The 13,545-nt window shown below is 44.8% G+C and overlaps 4 non-coding genes across 4 annotated transcripts; 3 read left to right on the forward strand and 1 right to left on the reverse strand.

Annotated features, from left to right (window-relative positions):
* Positions 1-5,319: 5,319 nt before the first annotated feature.
* TRNAG-GCC (transfer RNA glycine (anticodon GCC)) lies at positions 5,320-5,390 on the reverse strand. Its single transcript has one exon. It is a non-coding gene; the product is annotated as a tRNA-Gly (tRNA).
* A 1,161-nt stretch (positions 5,391-6,551) lies between these two features.
* On the forward strand, positions 6,552-6,624 carry TRNAN-GUU (transfer RNA asparagine (anticodon GUU)). Its single transcript has one exon. It is a non-coding gene; the product is annotated as a tRNA-Asn (tRNA).
* A 236-nt stretch (positions 6,625-6,860) lies between these two features.
* On the forward strand, positions 6,861-6,932 carry TRNAW-CCA (transfer RNA tryptophan (anticodon CCA)). The gene has a single exon. It is a non-coding gene; the product is annotated as a tRNA-Trp (tRNA).
* A 1,306-nt stretch (positions 6,933-8,238) lies between these two features.
* TRNAN-GUU (transfer RNA asparagine (anticodon GUU)) lies at positions 8,239-8,312 on the forward strand. The gene has a single exon. It is a non-coding gene; the product is annotated as a tRNA-Asn (tRNA).
* Positions 8,313-13,545: the final 5,233 nt, after the last annotated feature.

The raw sequence follows: 13,545 nt of genomic DNA on the forward strand, positions 1-13,545 counted from the left end.
CTGGACAATTACTTTTGAAATGACCCTCTTCTTTGCAATAGGCACATTGATTTGGGCCATACGGAGAACGCTGATGGGAAAACTCGTTTCCTTGCGCGTTTCTCGAATACTGCTGCGGCTGTTGATAATTGGGCTGACTAGCAGTGCGAGGCGGATAGGCTTGCTGGAGAAGAGCTTTAGTTTTTAACTCCTTAGTCTTTTTGTCTGCCTTATCTAGCTCGTCTTTGCGCCTATTTTCATAGTACTGGGCTGTGGTTAAAATCTGCGCCGACGTGGAAACAGCCCAAGCACTCTCTGAATCTTTCAATTTATTGCACAGTTATGTACAAATTTGTCTACAAACAGTCTTTGGCCACCCTCGGTGGCCATATCCTGACCACTGTGATCGGTGAAAGTCTCCTCAAATCTTGTGAAAAAGTCAGCCACATTCTCATCTTTCTTCTGCCTGCATGCGGACAGCTTGTCCCAATTTACGCGCAATTCAGGCATTAATGTTTTCATGTACGCAATAATCCTACCGGGAAGTTCTGCTATTAAAGGCTCGGGCTTAGAACCACCGACTTGTCTGGCATCAGTAGCAGTAATATTAGCCCATGAGTCACCTAGTTCTTGATCATGATCTGCATGACGAATTTTACTCCATAAAGGATGCGGAACAACGTTCCCAAATAACATGTCTACATCTGCTAAATTCATTATACATGAGCTGGCAGTCTGTGATAATTCCTTGTAATATCCGGCTGGGTTTTTACGTGGATCAGGTAGTGTCTGTTTGAGTGCTAAAACCTCAGATCTTTTCCAGGGGACATGTACCCACACACGCCGGAAATGCGGCAGAATTGGTGGATTTACATTCGCGTCACCTTCCCTCCATACTGGAGGAACCTCTCTCATGGGGTACTGTCGCGCCTTTTTCCTGTCTGACACATCATCTTCATACAATGATCTAGAGACATTTCCCTTACTCCTATAGGATAACAATAAATCTATTGCTTTTTCAACATCGGCACCTACAATCATACCTTCATAGAACTTAAAACGCATGCGGAATAATTCCTTCATTTTGCGCTTGGGATCGTTTGTCTCTAAATCCTCACAAAGATATACACACATCTCTTCAAATACGTATCTCTGAGTGGGCGCTTCCCACTGACGGAAAACTTCCATAACGGACTGAACATCATATTTAGCAGTGTCAGTAACCCATTTGCGTGCTAACTCATTTAGCACTTCTCTTTCCTCGTAATCGGGCAGTTGACTACGCAACTGTCTACGTCCCGTTTTAGGGTAAACCGTCAAAATATCGATTTTTTAATTTCGACTTACACTTATATCGAGTTGCTAATATCGATGGGACAGAATATCGATGTCCAGAATATCGATGGCCAGAATATCGACCCTAAGGTAAGTAATATCGAAATTACTTATATCGATAGCATATATATCGATGTAAGTAATTTCGATTTACTAATATGTGTTAGAAATTTTAGTTAAGTATTTAAATTAATTGTTATAATATGTTTTTAATATGTTTTTATAAATAAAAAATATATAAAAGTAAATAATATGTTTTACTACCAGAGCGGGTTGTGGGTTTTTAGGGGAATAGGGTGGGAAGTAATTTATTTGTGATTAAATAATTATTTTTTAATGATTAATTTATTTTGCAATTAAATATGAATTGGCAATGAATTATTTTAATTGATTAATTGATTAATTAATTGATAATTTATGTATATTTTGAAGTAAATTATATGTTTTACTACTGGAGCGGGTTGTGGGTTTGTAGGGGAATAGCGTGGGAAGTAATTTATTTGTAATTAAATAATTATTTTTCAATGATTAATTTATTTTTCAATTCAATATTAATTGGCAATGAATTATTTTAATTGATTAATTGATTAATTAATTGATAATTTATGTATTTTTTTAATTAGGGTGGGAAGTAATTTATTTGTAATTAAATAATTATTTTTTGTGATTAATTTATTTTGCTATTAAATATTAATTGGCAATGAATTATTTTAATTGATTAATAGAATAATTAATTGATAATTTATGTTTATTTTTAACTAAATTATATGTTTTACTACTGGAGCGGGTTGTGGGTTTATAGAGGGATAGGGTGGGAAGTAATTTAATTGTAATATTAATTAATTTTGGGTAAAGGGGTATTTTTTGGGTTCAGGGTCAGTTTTCAGTTTTTGGGTAAAGGGGTATTTTTAGGGTTCAGGGTCAGTTTTTAGTTTTTGGGTAAAGGGGTATTTTTAGGGTTCAGGGTCAGTTTTCAGTTTTTGTGTAAAGGGGTATTTTTAGGGTTCAGGGTCAGTTTTCAGTTTTTGGGTAAAGGGGTATTTTTTGGGTTCAGGGTCAGTTTTCAGTTTTTGGGTAAAGGGGTATTTTTAGGGTTCAGGGTCAGTTTTAGGTTTTTGGGTAAAGGGGTATTTTTAGGGTTCAGGGTCAGTTTTCAGTTTTTGGGTAAAGGGGTATTTTTTGGGTTCAGGGTCAGTTTTCAGTTTTTGGGTAAAGGGGTATTTTAAGGGTTCAGGGTCAGTTTTAGGTTTTTGGGTAAAGGGGTATTTTTAGGGTTCAGGGTCAGTTTTCCCTACTGTTGCACCCACTGGAGTTGGAATAGTAATTATTGTTAAGTAAGTATATATTATATATTATTTTTAATTATTATTTTTTAAACTAAATATGTATTATTAATTTTTTTACCATTATTACATATATTTAAATATGTTTAAGTAATTAATAAGTATTATTTACAGTATTTTTTATGTTATTTTAAATTTAAAAAATCGATATATTTAACAACGATATTTTTAACATCGATATTATTTTTTCGAAATTTTGGTACTTACCATGTTGTACATAGGGCGTCGATATTTTTGCTATCGATATAATTACGCCGATATTTGTGTAGGTCGAAATTCTGTCTGTCGAAATTCTGTCATAGATCCCCGTTTTAGAGGTCGTTTTCGGCGACCCAAAGAAGGGTGAGAATAGACCAGTGACAGTATTTGCCACTCTCTGTCTGACAGAAGGAGAAGCTTGCGGCGAGGCAGATGCGCCAGAAAAGACAGGCTGATGTAAAGAGGAAGTCGAGGCAATAGCAGAGGAAGTGTAAGCAATAGCAGAAGTAGTATCATAGTGAACAGTTGGAGCAGTAGGCAAAGTTGTAGAAGTAGATGGAGTATGTAGCAAAGGCGGCGGCCCTTGAGAAGGCTGCGCCGGAGAAGAAGGAACCAGCTGAAGAGGAGCTGGTGCTTGTGCAAGAGCTGCATTTCGTGCGCCAGGGCGTGGTATAACAAAGCGCTTTGGGTGTGCAGTAGCGTCTAACGCATATGGGGGTGGTGTGCTTAATAAGTGGGACATTAACGGATCTTTCTCTGATGTTCCCTTTGAGCCTTGTCCCTCATGTGGTAACATCGGGTAGCATTTATCTACTGCTAGCTTCTTGCTCCTAAGCATTCGTTCACTTTCTTGTTCTTCCTCATTATCCCTCTATGCAATGGCGGCTTGCACCATTGGCATGCCTCTTTTATTTTTCTTTGCTAATTTTATTTCTTTCTGTTTGGCTTCTTTGCGCCATAAGCGAAAAGAGTCAAACATCGCCGGCCGGGCTTTCTTCTTGAACAATTTGACCTCGAGGTTGTCTAATACTTCTGAGTCAAAACTACCATATTGGGGCCATTTTAAAACACCATCCTTGCGGGTGTATTTTATCCACACTTCGTTATACGTGATAGGACCTACTCCGTGCTTTATATATAACTCATATGTTGGAGTTCCAATCGGAGGAACTGGACACAAATCCTCTAATCGGGAGTCCTTACTACAACCAAGACAAAACAAGTTTCCAAGTCTGCTAAGACCAGGCATCTTTGCTCACTAGTCTAGCTTCAAACTTCAAGGGATTATCTAATTACGATATTTTTGTGAATACACGAATCCCTCGGTTTTGGTGCTTGCAAGAACCAATACAAACCGTATCTCTGGGATACCAAAACTAAGAACCAAACTAAGAACTGGGGAGACGCTTCACTTATACTTAACTGAGTATTGAAGATCGGTGACGTCACTAGAAGACTCGTCTATCGTTTCGCTCTACCAAGGATCACTGGGTCCAAAACAGGGCGATAGTCAGGGCAGCAGTCCTTCGTAGCCGTCGGGACGCGGGGAACCTCGCAGCAAAGACCTTCGGAACCACGTCCACATGCAGGGGTCGCTGAAGTGGCTGGCCTTCCTCCGGAATTTTCACACGAAGCTCCTCACGAACATCTGGCTTGGACCGTCACCGCTTGATATCGCCTCGAGTTGGGCGCCAACTGAGGTGCCGGGTTTTAGAGACCCGGTGGTGCCAGGGGACCACACCCGAAGACCTCTAGGTTCTCCCTGTTATGGACTACAGAAACACAGAGTGTTCTAGTTGAAGTCAGAGATCAAGGTTTATTGGTTGCAACCAAGTAACATGTGTCCTAGAATTACAACGACACGGGCTGTAAGTTCTCAGGAGACTGTTCGTTTTTACAGAACCAGCCTTCTCCTTATATACATAAATAACAGCTGCGGGCAAGAATTCTTGAGTTTATGATATGGTTATACACATATTTCCACAACAATACAATGAGCGAAGTCATGCTGGTCAGCACATATTTTAGATGTCCGGATCGTGATGGATTACCCCGCCAGACCCGGAATCCCCATCAGATATCGATGAAACACCAATAAGGTCGGGCACCCTCCCATCGTAAAACTGGTCATAAACAAGAACCATGGACAGGTGTATGTGTATGGAAAACATGGTCTGTATGTAGTGAATGGTTTATGGCATGTTGAGCCTTGATGATATCTTACTTGGCCACTGGACGAGGAGCTGCCCAAACAGGTTCGGCCGGAGGCAGTGGAGTCAGCTCGGCCGGGTCATGGGGAAGTCAGCTACGGTGGACGTGTCCTTTCAGATCAAACTCGGCCTTAATCAATTGACTATATGAGGGCAAGTCATAAGATGGATGCCGTTTGCAAAATGGAGTCTGAGGGTTCGGAACGGAAACCACGATTTAAGGGTGTTAGCATCACTCGATCATGACGCAAATGTATAGGGATAATGTCCTAATCATTACCGGTCCGCCGATACCAAATTCGTCATGGTACGACGATATTTTGTGATACGAGTGTGTGGACCCCGATACTGGTGGAACGGCAGGGTCTGGAATTGCAGTACCACAAAATCACGTTGGGGTCACTGCTTACCATTTTATTCCCCACTGAGTTCATATATATCATTTTGAAAACAAAGTCAAAAGAATGCAACCTTGCATTGGCCGGGAATCAAACCCGGGCCTCCCGCGTGGCAGGCAAGAATTCTACCACTGAACCACCAATGCTTCACATGGTGTGTTCACAGGCAGAGCTCTGTCCAAGACAGTGGTCAGGTTCACACACTTAAATTGTACACATATGAACAAAGTGTGCGCAGCAGACATGATAATGCCAACGTTTCACATGATGATGGCAAGAATCAGATGCAGGAGACTATAAGTAATAATGTCTTTGCATTTGCTGAGGTCACTGGCTTAGTACTAGAGTTGTGGTTATCAGGGCATGATGGCAGGCTGCTCCTGACAGAAGTGGCTCACAGAATGCACCCGCCAGATCACCATCACTATTGTGTTTTAGATCATGTCACTGAACTCTCCTCCTGGAAAATCCTTCCCACTGGCTTTGCCAGATTCTGTGTCCTCCCCAAAATGCTGGGGTAAAACGGGCAGAGTTCTGCGCCCTGCGCCCCTTTACGCGTCCCTAACGCGCTCCCAACGCGCCCTGGTCAGGCACAGCTCTGGTCGGGCTTAGATCACTGGAGCCTCTGGAGATCAAGAACTCCGGAAGCCTAGAGTCAGGCCTATTGCACAGGCATCTTGTGCCTGGCCATTCCGGGATTGTTGTGTTTCAGGGCCTAGCCATCAATACTCCTGGGATTTCTTTCCATGAGAACCCTCATGTCCCTGTCCTCCCACAAGCCAGAGCTTTTATGTAAAATAAGGTGTGCTCCGTGGGCCCTTCCCTATGTGCTCTCCGCCTAATCTCTTTCTCCCAAGCTGAGCTTTGCAGGTAAATGTATCTATCTGACTGAGGGGCTAGGGAGGGCCTTTCCCAGCAGTCCTACAAGCCAAGAGTTCAGAGAAAGCACCTGCTCTGGGAAGGAGACTCTGCTCACAGAGAAGACAAGTCCAACATAACACAGTGAAGATGGGATGGGCAAGACACACGCCTCACGGGCTGGTAGCACGCAAACAGAGGAGCAGGGAGCTACGCTAAGCAGGCAAAGAGAAAAGTCATGTATGAGTCTCATGCACTGTGACCGGTAGTAATACTGGCTCTAACACCATTAGACAGTAGTCTACACATCATAAATTACAACAGTAACAAGACACTAAGCAAATGACAAATGCTGTATGGCATAAAGACGCCTTATATAATACAAGCTCCAGGCAGGCGCACACATGTCAAGACATATATTGAGTCTCAGGAAAGGTATACAGTCAATAGTCTCTGTGGCGCAATCGGTTAGCGCGTTCGGCTGTTAACCGAAAGGTTGGTGGTTCAAGCCCACCAAAGACGTATCTTTTTGTCTGCATGAAACACAGATACGTACCTTTGCTCTTTCCTGCATGCGATCCTTTCCCTGAATAGTTCAATCCTCAGCGTTCTCACTGCACCTGCAGTCAATTTCAATAATTAGGATAGAAATCAAAAGGCAAATCCCTGTAATACAACCGTAGGCATATAAGCAGAGGAAAATAAGTCAAAAGGCCCACAGCATTTGTTCATCTGGCATCGAAGGCTGCAAGTGTAAGGACCTCGAGGCGCAACGGTAGCGCGTCTGACTCCAGATCAGAAGGTTGCGTGTTCAAATCACGTCGGGGTCACCGCTTACTATTTTATTCCCCACTGCGTTCATATATATCATTTCGAAAACAAAGTCAAAAGAATGCAACCTTGCATTGGCCAGGAATCGAACCCGGGGCTCCGGCGTGGCAGGCGAGAATTCTACCAGTGAACCACCAATGCTTCACATGGTGTGTTCACAGGCAGGGCTCTGTCCAAGACAGTGGTCAGGTGCACACACTTAAATTGTACACATATGAACAAAGTGTGTGCAGCAGACATGATAACGCCAAAGTTTCACATGATGATGGCAAGAATCAGATGCAGGAGACTATAAGTATGAATGTCTTGGCATTTGCTGAGGTCACTGGCTTGGGACTAGAGTTTTGGTTATCAGGGCATGATGGCAGGCTGCTCCTGACAGAAGTGGCTCACAGAATGCACCTGCCAGATCACCAGCACTATTGTGTTTCAGATCATGTCACTGAACTCTCCTCGTGGAAAATCCTTCCCACTGGCTTTGCCAGATTCTGTGTCCTCCCGAAAAAGCTGGGGTAAAACGGGCTGAGTTCTGCACCCTGTGCCCCTTTTACGCATCCCAAACGCGCTCCCAACGCGCTCTGGTCGGGCACAGCCCTGGTCGGGCTTAGATCACTGGAGCCTCTGGAGATCAAGAACACCGGAAGCCTAGGGTCAGGCCTATTGCAGAGGCATCTTGTGCCAGGCCATTCCGGGATTGTTGTGTTTCAGGGCCTAGCCATCAATACTCCTGGGATTTCTTTCCATGAGAACCCTCATGTCCCTGTCCTCCCACAAGCCCGAGCTTTTATGTAAAATAAAGTGTGCTCTGTGGGCCTTCCCCTATGTGCTCTCTGCCTAATCTCTTTCTCCCAAGCTGAGCTCTGCAGGTAAATGTATCTATCTGACTGAGGGGCTAGGGAGGTGCCTTTCCCAGCAGTCTTACAAGCCAAGAGTTCAGAGAAAGCACCTGCTCTGGGAAGGAGACTCTGCTCACAGAGAAGACAAGTCCAACATAACACAGTAAAGATGGGATGGGCAAGACACACGCCTCACGGGCTGGTAGCACGCAAACAGAGAAGCAGGGAGCTTCGCTAAGCAGGCAAAGAGAAAAGTCATGTATGAGTCTCATACACTGTGACCGGTAGTAATACTGGCTCTAACACCATTAGATCGTAGTCTACACATCATAAATTACAACAGTAACAAGACACTAAGCAAATGACAAATGCTGTATGGCATAAAGACGCCTTATATAATACAAGCTCCAGGCAGGCGCACAAATGTCAAGACATATATTGAGTCTCAGGAAAGGTGTTGCAGTCAATAGTCTCTGTGGCGCAATCGGTTAGCGCGTTCGGCTGTTAACCGAAAGGTTGGTGGTTCAAGCCCACCCAGGGACGTATCCTTTTGTCTGCATGAAGCACTTTAATGAAACACAGATACGTACCTTTGCTCTTTCCTGCGTGCGATTCTTTCCCTGAATAGCTCAAACCTCCGCGTTCTCACTGCACCTCCAGTCAATTTCAATATTTAGGATAGAAAACAAAAGGCCAAGCCCTGTAATACAACCGTAGGCATATAAGCAGAGGAAAATAAGTCAAAAGACCCACAGCATTTGTTCATCTGGCACCGAAGGCTGCAAGTGTAAGGACCTCCTGGCGCAACGGTAGCGCGTCTGACTCCAGATCAGAAGGTTGCGTGTTCAAATCACGTCCGGGTCACTGCTTACCATTTTATTCCCCACTGAGTTCATATATATCATTTCGAAAACAAAGTCTTAAGGATGCAACCTTGCATTGGCCAGAAATCGAACCCGGGCCTCCTGGGTGGCAGGCGAGAATTCTACCACTGAACCACCAATGCTTCACATGAGGTGTTCACAGGCAGAGCTCTGTCCAAGACAGTGGTCAGGTGCATGTATAAACAGAGGGAAAAGGAGGTACTAAAGAGCAGCTCGTCCTCCTAAAAGGTCATATGAAGAAATGAGCCCAGAATCTGGGTTCGGAGACCTGTCTCTTTTTGAGGCTATCTTAAACAAGTTTATTAAGTGTAGCCAAAAAAAGAAAGAAAAAATGTCTTTCTTTTAGTCCCCTCACTCACCGGAGTTTCCTCACGGTGACATGCTTCATCATTTGGGCCATCCTAATTCTCTACAAAAAGGGGCGTGCTGCGACTTGCGAACTACGTAGGAGCACGGTAGTATTGAAGGACTATGTGTGGTGCAAAAAGAAAAAGTGAGGTGGAGTGTATAAATTAAAAATACGGTGCTAGTGGGCCTCAATGTTTTATTTTGCTCCTAGAACAGTATGTTTTAAAAGTGGGGTTATACTGATAACCAACCAACTATGTAGGTAGGTTCAGTATATGGTCAACATGTTTCACGCTACCCCTAGCGTTTCGTCAGGACCATACAGGGACCAGCCCTGTATATGCCACTCCTAGAAACCACTCCTAGAAACCTAAATAGAGTTAAAGGATTACTTAGTGAAAAAGATATTTACAGTGATAAACGTTGCTCAATTCAGACAACTGCATGGTTCAAAAAATACATACGCGGCAATTTCCAGGTGTATGTATTGTTCACTGAGGAACCTGTAAGAAAAATTAATAAACAGAGTTTAAAAACACCTCGCCCCTTTCTCAGAGAGATCGGGGTCATGTATGTCCTTCTTGGTGCACGTTGTTCATACATATACAGGTATATATGCATACTTAATATGGTGCGTTTGCCCCTTATTGGTGCGTGCAAACTTTCAGGTCCGGTGTCTGCTAGATAAAAACACGTAAGGTGAATGTGATGTGAATTATCTGTACAAACATTCAGAAGTGACTAACTGTGACAAAGACGGTGAACACACATTACATTTAACACGAAAGGAAAAAAATCAAATATTTACATTAGTCGGTGCTTAATAGCACGTCATGGTCTCTGAGGGGGGCGGTGTCGCCTCGGTGGAAGCAATGCTGTAAATACGGGATTGATGAAACACAGTTAGTTTATAAGAAAGAAACCGAAGGTTATGAGAGCGGCAGGTGTTTAGTTTTCTCCGGCAGGAGGGACAGGGTGGTTCACTTACTCCCTGATCAGCAACGCCGCACGGTATTACCTAGCTGCTTCCCCTCGGACGGCATCTTAGCATGTGTTCCGAGGGCACCGTTTTTGTTTGCTTTCATTTCCGGGTGGAGACTAGACCGCTTCGTACAGGCGGACATGTTAGGAGGATGTAAATTGACGTTGCGGGGAGGTCTTTTTTCAGTTGCTTTGGTTCTTGTTTTTAGAAACGCAAAAAATATAATAATAGTGATAATATTTACAGAGCGTGGACAACCCCTACACCAATCAGATAAAGATGTGGAAGCGTTATATCGATGATATTTTGCTGATCTGGAATGGCAGTGAGGAAGAGGCCTCGAACTTCTGTGAGCAAGACCCATTTCTCGAATTCACCAACACAATGAGCAGGTCTCATTTGGTATTCTTGGACCTGAACATCTGGGCAAAAGATGGAAGCTTATCAACGACTACCCACCACAAACCAACGTCGAGAAACTGTCTCTTAACTTACAACAGTTTCCATGCTAGACACCTAAAACAAAACCTCCCGTTCAGACAGTTCCTACAGTTAAGATGAAACTCTTCTAGTAAACTGGATTACCAGGTACAGGTTGAAGAATTGAGCAAAAAGCTAAAACAATGTGATTACCTGAAGAAGGTAATAAAAGAGGCCAACAAAAGGGCAAGTAACAATAACAGAGAGGCCCTTTTAGAACCGAAAGTCCAGAACCCCACAAAAAACGAAAGACCCATTTGCATCACAACTTTTGACAAAGTATCTGACCAGGTCACGAAGATAGTTAAAAAACATTGGACCATTCTGAATAGTGGTGATCTCAGCATCCTGACACCGATGTTCAGTCATCGAAGAGGGATGAATCTAAAAAACTACCTGGTCCATGTGGGAAGTTGGCCTGATATACAGTGCTCACTATTCTAGTGATCACTATGTATCAGTCCAAATGACCCTTATTGATGATTGGTTGTAAGTCAACCTTATAGACCAGCTATCCTAGTAGCATGGACAAGAGCAGTCTTTAGGCTAAACTCTAGAGGGCGTGTTAAGACAGCTGTTATACCATCACATATACCCCTTGAACACCAAGTGAAAGGACACCACACAAGTTGTTATGAAAATAAACAGATATTTATTTATAACACAACAGCCCTGGACTCTTTATGAAGACAGGGTGCTGAGCACAATACAAAACTCTTGAAGAAATACTGAAAGTCGCACAATTTACACAAATGCCCGAGGGGCACAAAAAACAATATACTATGGAAGTGGAATGCGAAATTACTAGCATGTAAGTACTACTCTCAGAGACTTTAGAAACGCTAGGCCTACAATGCTGAACCCTTAGATTAGAAGCAGGAGGCCTAGGGACGTCGTATGCAGAGTGGGAACTCTCACGCGTAATGCGGGACAAAGTCTATGGATACTAGTAAATGCAAAAGTTAGTGTTCTCGGGCGAACCCGACTAGGTAGGTCAAAAACGAAAGTGGATTTAGACACTTAAAGAGTTGGTCTACGCTGGAGCACCATGGTACTCGGTTTGCCTAGCCCAGGGGCTGCGGCTGCATAGGGTTCAAGTGTCGTCGGATTTCTTTGTTGACGAACCAGGAGCCTGAATGAAGAAGTTGCTGTCAGGCAACCAGTGAAGTTGGTTGATGTGATCCAAGCCTGGATCGGTGATGGAGACAACCTGTAAGCAGAGGGGACCGAGTTCTGAATCACTAGCCAGTGATTAGATGGGCACCAGGATGGCACCGAATGAAGTCACCTCAACCAGGTGAGTGGGCGACGCTGGGCTCTGCAGTCTCTCGGACCAGGAAGCGTTGTCGGTGACCAGGATGGAGGTGCGAGCTGTCCCACGAAGGTATCTGCTGTCGGCGATGCTGGACCCAGGATTGGGGCAACAACCCTTGGCAAATGCAAGCCCACGCGGTGGACTCAAAATGGCGTCTGGAGTGGTCCAGGAGGGTCCGGGGTGCTCCTCTGTTGGAGGGGAGCAAGGGCCAGTCTGGAGCAACCAGACCAGCGATGGAAGTGCCGTAGTTCGTCGTCAACAGGGCTACAAGCCAGCAGGCAAGTGGCCGGACAACGCGGTGAGCAGCAAAGAGCAGAAGGGCCCCACGCAGATCTCGTGGATGCTGGGGGGCTGGACTTTGGTGCTGGAGCTGCTCCGGGTTAGGGCTTCTCAGACCCCAAAGCACTCACTCGAGGATCCCTCGGCGGTTGTGCTGGATAAGCGTAGTGCAGTTCTGAAGATGGCCGGTCCCTCGAGGTCTCGTCACACCCACGAATCTCAGCTGGGCTGATGATGCAGGTAGAGGTCAGAGGTGCCACGGAAGCCGGGTCTTGTCGTGCTGGTGGGTCTGGTTCCGGAGGAAGGACGTGCAGCAAACCGCAGGTTACTCAGTTGTTGCCCGCTGATGCAGGGTGACTACTCCTTAGTCACAAGGGAGAAATCTTGAGAAGAAGTCTTGAGTTCCTTTCGTAGAAAGTAGTTTCAGGATTCAAAGATGATCTAATTTGGAAGGGTCCCGCTCCCACCTTTATTCTTATGAAAGGGGCTGGTACGCGACTAGGTCCTGCCCATGGGTGGGACCAGGAAGGGGGGTGGTTACACCCCTCTCCCCTGCCGGACTTTCCCCAGCTCAGGGGCTGGTGTGCCCCTGGAACTAGTTCAGGCCGGCCTATGCATAGTGAGCACCGGGGTGCCACTTGCAGTCACCTTCCTATTCAGCCCTGCCTACCCAGGATACACAAAACCCTGTCTGGGATGGTGCTAGCATCGACCCTGACAGGACACCCTTTGTCCAAGCTCTCCTCGCTGGAAGGACTCCCAGCAGCAGGAGGTCAGACTTGTGTCTGTGGTGGCAGCATCCATTTTGTGATGCTGAGGCTCGAGTTAACTTTAACGGGGGTTCACAGTTACACACATGTCGTGTCCCTCTAGAAGAGTGTAATGCTAACCCCGTCGCCAGAATTGGCGAGGGGTTAGTATTCCAATTCATATGACACCTTACTCGACATGTTTTGATAAAGCGATACCAGAGTTGGCATATAACCGCGAGGATTATAATGCACTTAAGAGTATATGGTATGCGTTATCATGGAACAGCTATTAGGACTTGGTTCCGCAAGCTGCAAACGGGCTCAGCTCATGCCAGAGCACCATCTCACATGATTCCAAGCACTCTGCATTCAGGATTGTTAAGTCCTGCCATAGGAGTGACTGATAGGAATACAAGTGTCCATTTTAGGGTTAGATATAGGTATACTATATCTACAGCAAGGGGTGATTACACCACCTTGCCCCAGTTGTCGTGCAGCCAGTTGTGTCAGATTTAGATGGCCAGCCAGGGGTGGCATAATACATGCTGCAGCCCCTGGTAGGCCCTGGGTACACCTATGCCCTGGGTACCTAAGGTACACTGTACAGGGACTGATAAGGTGACTCAGTATCCAATTAGATATGTACCTAAGGTACATGGAATCCATTTTAGAGAGAGAGCAGTAGGCCTGGGGTCCTGAATAGCAGGGTCCCAGGTCAACTAAGTCGGAAAACCAG

This window comes from Lissotriton vulgaris, chromosome 1_1, assembly GCF_964263255.1.
Source record: "Lissotriton vulgaris chromosome 1_1, aLisVul1.2, whole genome shotgun sequence".
Lineage (NCBI taxonomy): Eukaryota > Metazoa > Chordata > Amphibia > Caudata > Salamandridae > Lissotriton > Lissotriton vulgaris.